At 44.3% G+C, this 12,255-nt stretch overlaps 1 protein-coding gene across 4 annotated transcripts in view; it reads left to right on the top strand.

Annotated features, from left to right (window-relative positions):
- Positions 1-12,255, top strand: part of LOC139582698 (1-phosphatidylinositol 4,5-bisphosphate phosphodiesterase beta-4-like) — a 132,186-nt gene that overhangs the window by 64,435 nt on the left and 55,496 nt on the right. The window lies entirely within an intron of this gene.

Below are 12,255 nucleotides of genomic sequence, written 5' to 3'. Positions count from 1 at the left end.
ATTGTTTGTTTTAACTTTACTTAGCCTTTCCCTAGCTTGTTTGTGAGAACCAGTTATATCCTTCAGTCCTAGTTTTTCACCTACCTGTGCATGACCATTGCCTGCCGGTGACCAAGATTCCTGCCTTCTGTGAAGGCGAAATTAGCACCTGCCGCGCTCTCCCTGAGTATTCATTACAGTTTGAAATGATTGTGTTAGCTGTGTTGTTGGCTAGCTCCTCTGAACAAGTGTCCTGACGAGAGCACATTTTCTATGCCAGGTGAAATTGTGTATCATTAGCTCATTGTTATGGATTTATCCAAATGTCACTAGAAAACCGCTTAAACAAACGCAAATGCAGCTACATGGTTGTTATTCTGGCTGCACTGTTTGATGTGACTAAGTTACCCGTAGTTTGCTAGCTAGCAAGTAAGGGATAAGAACGTTGCGAGCCAGTATGGCAATGGAACAATTTGAACAAACGCCTCCATAGATTCAGAACAAAAAGACTTAACGTCTGGGTCGCATCTCTGGCAACTGAACCGACCAGCTGGTATGAGTAGCAACCTTAGATTTGTGTCGGGACTACATCTCATGGAAGGATGACATAGTATGAATATTATTATAATTTTTTTAATTCTGAAAGAAAATGTCAATCATTATTTGAATATGTTGGTAACCCGTTGTATAAAAGTGATAATGCCGGTGTTTGGAGGATATATTGGCACGGTTTGCCGGCCCTCGACTACGGCTGGGCCTACAGTAACAACACCCATGCCAATATATCATCAACACTGGCTTCTCAGGCATTATCATTTAAATAAACTGTCATTTCTATCCTAACTATAATGTCATTGTCTCTGAGTTTTGGGTGTCAACATGGCGCCCATTAGAATTAGTGCATCTCAAACAAGGTTAGCCTGAAACTCTATCTATGGCCTGTAGCTCTGTGTCTTTGTGCAGCAGTGACACAACTAACCCTACCCTAATGACGGTCCTCTCGCTGGACATCAAGACACTAACACACACATGTAGGGCTGTCTCCTTTATGGCATTTAGAAATCATTGCGTTAGTCAGGGCCCACACACACAAAGACGTACACACACACCAGCATTTCCGTTAGTCGGTAATAGCCAGCTTTTGTCTGATACATTTTTTTTTAAGCCGAGAGAAGAAGAAATCCCATTGCAAAACAATGATTTTTAGCCTATTCATTGATGGAAATAACAGTCGGTGTAAATACATTTGACTGGTCATGCTTATAGGTTAATTTGCATAATTTAGTGGAATTAAATTGCCGCCTGTGTACAATATATTTGTTATGTATCTTATTTATCACACGTGTTATTTATACAGATACAGAGCCTTTAATTGGAAAATGTGTCAGACAGCGCAAGAGCTGCTTCTGTAGCATCTCTGCTTTCAAGACAACTGGGGACTCTGAAAAATACGAGGTCAAATCATGACCTCGCCAGGTTGCAGTTGTAAATGAGAACTTGTTCTCAACTAGCCTACCTGGTTAAATAAAGGTGAAATACATTTTTAAATGATGTCAGTGATCTTCAGTTCGGAAAGTCAGAGCTCTAGAAAGAGGCCGGAGTTCCCGAGTTGGAATTCCGAGTTGGATGACCGTTCAAAATTATTTTTCCCAGTCCTAGTTCCTAGTTTTCTTGAACGCACGGAAGTCGGTAGTTGGAGATTTCCAAGTTCCCAGTTGTTTTGAACGCAGCATCAAATGTCAATGGAAGGCAGGCTTCATCAGCGCGTCACACACCACTGCAATGAGCTGGAGGCAGTATGCATTTTGAAAACATATACTTAAATTGTTTGAAACCTGAATGTTTTAAAACATATGAGGCATGTCTTACCTTGCTTCAAATTAGCCTATTAGATCTCCTATCTTTCAGCATTTCTAATGGATATTTTCATCTCTGTCACATGAAACCGCTCGCATGTGCAGTACCCCTTTAACAATGGTGTTGTCCTGCTAACTGCATTATGGAAAGAACATTCACACGTAGCCTACTGCCTTGTGTGCATTGCTGTGCTTATAATGTGAATAAATAGTTGATCAACATTTTATTCTAAACGTTCTGATCTGTTGCATCAGCCTCATTGCTTTTTAACAGGTTTTTTATGTAGCCTAGGCCTGCTGGTTGTATGAATGTGGGATCCATCATCCCACAACTGTCCCAGAGTCTGTTTGGAACAGGTTATTTCTTTCTCCACAAGCTGACCAATAGAATAGGTAGACTAAACTTTTCTACTATAGTAAATTGACATAGGCTAGTGATTTTTCTGTTCGTTACTCATCTTGTTGGCTGAGGAAAAGTACATGTGGACAGTTATTCTAACATGTTCAAAGTGCACATCAGCATTCAGTAAGGAAAACCACACATCGCTGCATCCTCGACTTGCATGTTCTGTTAATATGAATGACCATATTCTAAATGTGATTTCTGTCATTCTGAGCACCTTGGGTGGACGCCCTAATCAGGTTACAAACACGATGCATATGGGTCTGTTAAATTTCTCAAATGTCTGGAAATCCTGACACACTCACACATAAGTAGGGCTATCTCCTTTATGGTACAATAATAAATGGTGTTAGTCATTAGAACTAAAGGCACAGCCACATACCGTATTGATCCACCACATTAACCAACTTTGTCATGGCGACCAAAAGTTGGATAGTCTGCTGTGAGTGTGTTTGTCTGCTGTGAGTGTGTATTAGTCTGCTGTGAGTGTGTGTTAGTCTGATGTGAGTGTGTATTAGTCTGCTGTGAGTGTGTTTGTCTGCTGTGAGTGTGTGTTAGTCTGCTGTGAGTGTGTGTTAGTCTGCTGTGAGTGTGTGTTAGTCTGCTGTGAGTGTGTATTAGTCTGCTGTGAGTGTGTGTTAGTCTGCTGTGAGTGTGTTTGTCTGCTGTGAGTGTGTGTTAGTCTGCTGTGAGTGTGTGTTAGTCTGCTGTGAGTGTGTGTTAGTCTGCTGTGAGTGTGTGTTAGTCTGCTGTGAGTGTGTGTTAGTCTGCTGTGAGTGTGTGTTAGTCTGCTGTGAGTGTGTTTGTCTGCTGTGAGTGTGTGTTAGTCTGCTGTGAGTGTGTGTTAGTCTGCTGTGAGTGTGTGTTAGTCTGCTGTGAGTGTGTGTTAGTCTGCTGTGAGTGTGTGTTAGTCTGCTGTGTGTGTGTGTGTATTAGTCTGCTGTGAGTGTGTGTCAGTCTGCTGTGAGTGTGTGTTAATCTGCTGTGAGTGTGTGTCAGTCTGCTGTGAGTGTGTGTATTAGTCTGCTGTGTGTGTGTGTGTATTAGTCTGCTGTGTGTGTGTGTGTATTAGTCTGCTGTGAGTGTGTGTCAGTCTGCTGTGAGTGTGTGTTAATCTGCTGTGAGTGTGTGTTAGTCTGCTGTGAGTGTGTGTTAATCTGCTGTGTGTGTGTGTATTAGTCTGCTGTGTGTGTGTGTGTATTAGTCTGCTGTGAGTGTGTGTCAGTCTGCTGTGAGTGTGTGTTAATCTGCTGTGAGTGTGTGTTAGTCTGCTGTGAGTGTCACACACAGCACACTCCCTCACTATGTCCTCCCTCCCACGTTTCCCCTCTCTTACTCAATCAGGCCAGTTAGCTGGGGGATGGCAGATCCAGGACTGGATGTACCACACACACACACACACACAGAGACATACACCAAGATAAGGATCAGTAATTCCTTAAATGTAGTCTTCAGTGAGGGGGATCCCTCCATGGATAAACACAGAGGGAAAGCAACATCATCGCTAACATCAAAGGGCATCTTTAACTGAGCCTTTTAACTAGGTCAGCCTGGTTACTTTGGAATACATTCCTTTATGTATTAACTTAGTGTGTATTTGTGTGGCGCTGCTAGTTATGTGGCCTCTACCCTGCTAGGACTCATGAGAGACTGGGTAGGTGGAGAGCTTTGGTGAATCTCTGCCAAGCTTCTGGTGAATCTAGTACACAAACTGTTAATTGACACATTTTTGACATCTTGATTAAAGTTTGCTAGGAGAGGTTAAAAAGGTGAGAACGCGGCTGTCTGATTTTAGCCTCTGAAACATTTAATGAATACCCACTGGGAAAAGACGTCAGATCACCATCCAATTTTGGTTGATATTGGAGTTTACTTGTCAACCAACGTATATCCACCTTAAAATAAACCACAGAGCTAGCTTGGCATGGCTAACTATGGGTGGTTGCTGGTAGGTTACAATTGTAGAATAGCAATAGAATAACATGAGCTAGCGAGCAACGCTACTGATCTGTGTGTTTGTGGCTAGTGTTATGGGAAGTAGGGGTTTGTTTTACTTCTCAGATAGAAAATAGTAGCAAGCAACTGTCCATGGTGGCCCTGGTTGACTGGCTTCTCTCTCTTTACATACCGTCTGTAATCACAGTTAACAAAAGAGATCATTAGCCAGGTTTTGAAAAGACCAAACCTCAACTCTTTGTTTAGAAAACAATGATCAACCCTGTTATGATTAAAGAACAGCATAATTCTAGACAAGCTGGAGGTCTCCCGTGGAGTTGGCTATAAGTGTGTGTGTGTTGATAATAGCTGTTGCGCAGGCTGATAAGCTAATAGAAGGCCTGCAGGAGACGACTGTGTTGATTAACATGGCAGACGTGCCTCGCCGACACACAGACACACACATGCTTAAATATGCTAATCAGGAAGGATTCTTCCAGTCTGCTCTCAGCTCACAGAAGCCCCACAGAGCAACAGATGGTGAAGAAGGGCAGTGTGTGTGTGTGTGTGTGTGCGTGCGTGCGTGCGTGTACAAAATATTTAAGTGCCTTTGAAATCCTGGTTGAGTATGAAACGACTGAACAAATGAACAACGAAACAGCACAGAAAGTAAGTGAAAGAAATAGGTTTTGATGATGTTGTCCTGGTAATGGGGACATATGTAAATGCTCCAAAAACAACTTTTTGGTGTGTGTGTGTGTGTGTGTGTGTGTGTGTGTACAAAATATTTAAGTGCCTTTGAACGGGGTATGGTAGTAGGTGCCAGGCACACCGGTTTGTGTCAAGAACTGCAACACTGCTGAGTTTTTCACGCTCAACAGTTTCCCGTGTGTATCAAGTGTGTGTGTGTGACCTTTATGTAACTAGGCAAGTCTTATTTACAATGACGGCCTACTCCGGCCAAACCCGGATGATGCTGGGCCAATTCTGCGCCGCCCTATGGGACTCCCAATCACGGCCGGATGTGATACAGCCTGGAATCAAACCAGGGACTGTAGTGACGCCTCTTGCACTGAGATGCATGCCTTAGACCGCTGCGTTCGTATATTTAACTGTACTAGAATGCTTAAAAGGTCGCTAAAATGTTTCATATTGGCATCAGGTTTTTTGGCAAGGAAAATATTGAATATCGGTATCGGCCAAAAATGTCATATCGGTGCATTTTTTTTACTGCAGTGGGCTAAATCAGGGTCACAGAGTGATTCTGGTAGTTTTAAACAAATCTACTTTGAAACTAAAGGATACACCTCACTATCACGGCCGATGCTGGAAGAAGACCAAGGTGCAGCGTGGTGAGCCTACATATTCCTTTTTATTTGAATGTCGCCAACAAAACAATAAAAAAACGACCGTGAAGCTTAACAGGGCTATGACGCCCTCTAACAGGGCTATGAAGCCTCTAACAAAGTTAACTTCCCACACTGAAAGGAGGGAAAAGGGCTACCTAAGTATGGTTCCCAATCAGAGACAACGATAGACAGCTGTCCCTGATTGAGAACCATACCGGCCAAAACATAGAAATAAGAAACATAGAAAATAAAACATAGAATGCCCACCCCAAATCACACCCTGACCAAACCAAATAGAGACATAAAAAGGCTTTCTAAGGTCAGGGCGTGACACTCACACACATGGTTATGGTCTTAAAAAAAGAAGACACCTGTACCATGTCGGATATAGAGTTGAAATGTATTACATTTTGCATCTGTTTGACATAGAAAAAACAGATTTTCGTTGTTTTTAAAATAATAATCTTTATTCATTATGAAAAATATGAATAACATTCCTGTCACGCCCTGACCTTAGAGAGCCTTGTTATTCTCTATTTTGGTTAGGTCAGGGTGTGACTAGGGTGGGTACTCTAGTTTTTATATATCTATGTTGGCCTGGTATGGTTCCCAATCAGAGGCAGCTGTTTATCGTTGTCTCTGATTGGGGATCATATTTAGGCAGCCATTTCCCCATTGTGCTTTGTGGGATCTTGTTTGTGTTTAGTTGCCTTGAGCACTGCATTACTGCACGATTGTTATATTCGTTGTTGTTTTGGTTGTAAGTCTCACTATTAAATATAATGTGGAACTCTACGCACGCTGCGCCTTGGTCCATTTTTAACAACGATCGTGACAATTCCACACGAGGCCAAAGAGGGCGCTTTGGTCATTGACTCCTACACAGCCCTTTTCTCTATGTCTCCCAAATATTGATCGATTGTATCTCTCTAGGTATCATCTAAGTTCACCTCAGACGATGTAAGAAGACCAGGTGTGTGACGTGCATGGGGGATCTCTCTCGTTGACTGACGACCATAATTGCTTTAGGTCAAAGGTCAATTGGAGACTCTTAGTCTGGTGGTGTTGAGTCATCCCTCTGTCCTTAGGGACATGTTCGTGTGTGTGTGTGCGGGTGTGTGTGTCCTTTGGAACTTCCCTTCCCATTAGACATCAATAAATCAGTAATACTAATGATGACAGAAGGATGTACTGGGATACATTTCCTGCAACCCATCACCGGTCTGCTGCCGGCTGATGCTCTAATAGATTTAGGCACTTTAGGAACATCTCTGTGTGTGTGTGTGTCGGCACAAACACCAGATATTTCCCACTCTCCCACACTCCGTCTCGCCATCTCCAACTCTCCCACACGCCGTCTCTCCATCTCCCACACTCCATCTCTCCATCTCCCACACTCCGTCTCTCCATCTCCCACACTCTGTCTCTCCGTCTCTCCATCTCCCACACTCCATCTCTCCATCTCCCACACTCCGTCTCTCCATCTCCCACACTCCGTCTCTCCATCTCCCACACTCCGTCTCTCCATCTCCCACACGCCGTCTCTCCATCTCCCACACTCCATCTCTCCATCTCCCACACTCCGTCTCTCCATCTCCCACACTCCGTCTCTCCATCTCCCACACTCCGTCTCTCCATCTCCCACACGCCGTCTCTCCATCTCCCACACTCCGTCTCTCCATCTCCCACACTCCGTCTCTCCATCTCCCACACTCCGTCTCTCCATCTCTCACACGCCGTCTCTCCATTTCCCACACGCCGTCTCTCCATCTCCCACACTCCGTCTCTCCATCTCCCACACTCCGTCTCTCCATCTCCCACACTCCGTCTCTCCATCTCCCACACTCCATCTCTCCATCTCCCACACTCCGTCTCTCCATCTCCCACACTCCGTCTCTCCATCTCCCACTCTCCCACACTCCGTCTCTCCATCTCCCACACTCCGTCTCTCCATCTCCCACTCTCCATCTCTCCATCTCCCACTTTCCCACACGCCGTCTCTCCATCTCCCACACTCCGTCTCTCCATCTCCCACACTCCGTCTCTCCATCTCCCACACTCCGTCTCTCCATCTCCCACACTCCGTCTCTCCATCTCCCACACTCCGTCTCTCCATCTCCCACTCTCCGTCTCTCCATCTCCCACACTCCATCTCTCCATCTCCCACTCTCCGTCTCTCCATCTCCCACACGCCGTCTCTCCATCTCCCACACTCCGTCTCTCCATCTCCCACTCTCCGTCTCTCCATCTCCCACACTCCGTCTCTCCATCTCCCACTCTCCGTCTCTCCATCTCCCACACTCTGTCTCTCCGTCTCTCCATCTCCCACACTCCGTCTCTCCATCTCCCACACTCCATCTCTCCATCTCCCACACTCCGTCTCTCCATCTCCCACACTCCATCTCTCCATCTCCCACTCTCCGTCTCTCCATCTCCCACACTCCGTCTCTCCATCTCCCACACTCCATCTCTCCATCTCCCACACTCCGTCTCTCCATCTCCCACACTCTATCTCTCCATCTCCCACTCTCCGTCTCTCCATCTCCCACACTCTGTCTCTCCGTCTCTCCATCTCCCACACTCCGTCTCTCCATCTCCCACACTCCATCTCTCCATCTCCCACACTCCGTCTCTCCATCTCCCACACTCCGTCTCTCCATCTCCCACACTCCGTCTCTCCATCTCCCACACTCCATCTCTCCATCTCCCACTCTCCATCTCCCACACTCCGTCTCTCCATCTCCCACACTCCGTCTCTCCATCTCCCACACTCCATCTCTCCATCTTTCCGTTGTGAAGGAAAGATGAGGAAGGATGACAGCATTCCCATCCTGTACCCTCCTCACTGATGCTTCACATCATCTTCCTCTTCCTCTCTCATTACTGAGTCCACACACACACACACAGACAGCTGCCAGTGACTCAGGCAGCTAATGGAAAACAAACCTCAGATCCACACAGTTGTGTGTATCAGACCATAGGATCTGATTGTTCTGTGTGTCAATGTTGGCTGCTTACTCAATCAATCATGCCAGAGACTGGCAGATAGTTGAGTCATTCCACATTAAGCCATAACCATTATTGTGATTAGTTTGACAGGCGTTTATTATGGTTTTATTTATGGTGGCTTTAATATAGTATATAGTTATGGGCAAGGGAGGTTTGATATTACCCCTGTTTGTTTTTACATTTACAGATGCTGGATGACTGACTCCTGTAGGGAACGCTGTGGTTCCCCAGGCGTGCTCTTAGCAGTCCTGTGTGTGTGTCGGTGTGTGTGTTTGGGGTGTATGTGTGTTCTTTCTTTTTAAAGAGTGTGGTGATGGATGGGGAACTAGAGGAGGGAGCCATGCTCCAGTCAAAACCAACACACACACACAAACTCAACACACACACACACTTAGCAGATCTCCACTAGGCACTGAGAGAGGAATGTAAAGTTATGAGAGTAGGGAGTCTGACAACCAGGGGTCTCCTTCTCTTCTTTCTCCAGACAAATATATGACTCCCACCTGCACTCTCTACCCCACTCCATCCAACGTGTGTGTGTGTGTGTGTGTGTGTGTGTGTGTGTGTGTGTGTGTGTGTGTGTGTGTGTGTGTGTGTGTGTGTGTGTGTGTGTGTGTGTGTGTGTGTGTGTGTGTGGAGGGCTACACTGACTTTTTTCACTGGTGGCAATGGTTTGGTCATCATTTCTTCTGATAATAATGACCTGACCTGTCCCATAATGTACCTAGATTCAATACAGAACCAAACAATTCGCATGGCCTTGCAGGGCTTGACATTCAGGTATATCTGCCAGTGGCACACCTGGCCAGTGCCAAATGAAAGCTACTGGCCAGAATGAAAAGAATACTAGCCCGGTAAAGCGGATGATGCTTGCATCATTTAAAAGTTCTATTTAAATTGCGGGCTGAGTAAGTAGCCTATTAGACTACTCTCCGTACTCAAATAATTGTGTTGATTGTTTGGAGGGACAGTTGATAAATATTCCAAAATTAACACAGCATATATTTATTAACGTATCAAGATAAAATATTGTAATCATGCAACATATGAGATGTGAATAGGCAACATTTCAAACCAAAGTCGGTGTGTATTTTCTCTCGCTTCAGCTCAAATAATGTTGCGTAATTGTTTTACGTGGTTGCGTCATATTTCTATGCATACTTTCTGTTGACGCTTGCATCGATGCATGCTTCAAAATATGTACAAACCCGACTACGCATTCGAGAAGTGCCTTCAGTGCTCCGTTTTGCATACTTTGATTTGGACTCTACTCCGACCCTCCCTTGTTCCAATGTGAATGATAGTATACATTTTGGACTCTACTCCGACCCTCCCTTGTTCCAATGTGAATGATAGTATACATTTTGGACTCTACTCCGACCCTCCCTTGTTCCAATGTGAATGATAGTATACATTTTGGACTCTATTCCGACCCTCCCTTGTTCCAATGTGAATGATAGTATACATTTTGGACTCTACTCCGACCCTCCCTTGTTCCAATGTGAATGATAGTATACATTTTGGACTCTACTCCGACCCTCCCTTGTTCCAATGTGAATGATAGTATACATTTTGGACTCTACTCCGACCCTCCCTTGTTCCAATGTGAATGATAGTATACATTTTGGACTCTACTCCGACCCTCCTTGTTCCAATGTGAATGATAGTATACATTTTGGACTCTACTCCGACCCTCCTTGTTCCAATGTGAATGATAGTATACATTTTGGACTCTACTCCGACCCTCCTTGTTCCAATGTGAATGATAGTATACATTTTGGACTCTACTCCGACCCTCCCTTGTTCCAATGTGAATGATAGTATACATTTTGGACTCTACTCCGACCCTCCCTTGTTCCAATGTGAATGATAGTATACATTTTGGACTCTACTCCGACCCTCCCTTGTTCCAATGTGAATGATAGTATGCATTTTGAGAAACACCCTACATCAGGAGACCACTTTTGATGTCTGGAACAATACAAAAAAAAGCGAACATATAGAATGTTTTAGGATGGTCAACCATGTATCATTTTGCTATTCGATTTGGACTATAAAAAAATATATTAAAAAAATATTTGATTAAACATTGAATTTGGACTTACTGCCATTAGCCCATAGAAACACATTGAATAAACACATTCATACATGGTAAAACATGTATGTTTTGAAGTTTCTGTCCTTTATCTGAGAGATATAAGAAAGTTCAGAAATTGGTTTTGCTAAATTTTTACCCATATTTAACCCCTTTTTTTGGATGGGCACAAAACTTCCATACTTCCACTCATTTCTGAAAGTGGTATTGGGTTACTTTCAGACGTGTGAGGCTTGTGGGAGTCTTGTGAGGCTTGTGGGAGTCTTGTGAGGCTTGTGGGAGTCTTGTGAGGCTTGTGGGAGTCTTGTGAGGCTTGTGGGAGTCTTGTGAGGCTTGTGGGAGTCTTGTGAGGCTTGTGGGAGTCTTGTGAGGCTTGTGGGAGTCTTGTGAGGCTTGTGGGAGTCTTGTGAGGCTTGTGGGAGTTGTAGAGGAAAACTGAGAACCCCATCGTGTTCATGAGACCCAAACGGTTCGGACAACAGAAAAATGCTTAAATACATGTAATTCTGTCCTTGAAACATTTAATGTAAATACTGTAGAAGTCAATTAATTCCTATGGAGGACTGGTCCTTCTGGGGAGTGCCAGTAAGGCTGTTCGGTGGCTTCAAAGCCTCTCACTGGCCAATACACAGCATCAGCCATCCAGGGTTTACGTATATCATTAATTTCTGTACTGTGCAATGTACGGTGTAGGCTACATGTGATGTCAGAGTTTGCGAAACAAATGCCCCATGATTGATACAAATCAGCCTGATATAATTGTCAGGTAGTCCTACTTTGTAGTCCACATTAAAATGGAAAGATTTTGGGGAAAGCCTTTAGAAATGATAATTCAAACAGTGCATGATGACTGGAAAGCCCATCGCAAAGATTCAACCAAGACTTTTTGAATACCTGGTCTGCATACCCATTGTTGCCTACCTATTGCTGTTTGAGTAAGTCTGTATAATAAAGAAATAGCATATTGTGAACCAAAAACTAACATAACCAGCAACAACAACAAAAACACTAGCAACCAATTAAAAACCATGTTGCACTGCCAATTCAAAGGGTCGCAATATGCGAGTGTTTTGGTTGTAGTTGTGTGTTTGTGTGTGAGGGGGGAGGGAGGGGGCGCGTGTGTGCATTTGGGAGTAGGGACAGAGTGTTTCTAGTAAAATATTCCTTAAAAGCCATGTTAGGTTCATTAGGAGTAGAAGACTAGACCATCTCAGCCAGGTTACCTCTTAACAGGAAGGAGAGCCCAGCATGATATTGTAGATACTAGCTATGACAGACATCTTTACAAGTTGAATACAAGGGAAGCTCAGTTTACACAGTAAGGTGCACAACACAGATGGAAGAACAGGTGAAGGGTCAGTTTGAATTGCATTCTTGGTGGTGTCAGGACTGTTAATTATTAGTCTGGGATTTGGTGACAATGGATCTGGGTGAATGTAACAGCCATATTTGCTCAGAGAAAGGGAGTTAGCGCTATTTATGGTGTCGAGCAGCACATGTACTGTAGGATTTACATAATCTCACTGAAACACCACATCCTGCTGTGTGTGTGTGTGTGTGTGTGTGTGTGTGTGTGTGTGTGTGTGTGTGTGTGTGTGTGTGTGTGTGTGTGTGTGTGTGTGTGTGTGT

This window comes from Salvelinus alpinus, chromosome 8 (genome assembly GCF_045679555.1).
Source record: "Salvelinus alpinus chromosome 8, SLU_Salpinus.1, whole genome shotgun sequence".
NCBI classification, from domain to species: domain Eukaryota; kingdom Metazoa; phylum Chordata; class Actinopteri; order Salmoniformes; family Salmonidae; genus Salvelinus; species Salvelinus alpinus.
This window is presented reverse-complemented; position numbering and strand designations above follow the sequence as displayed.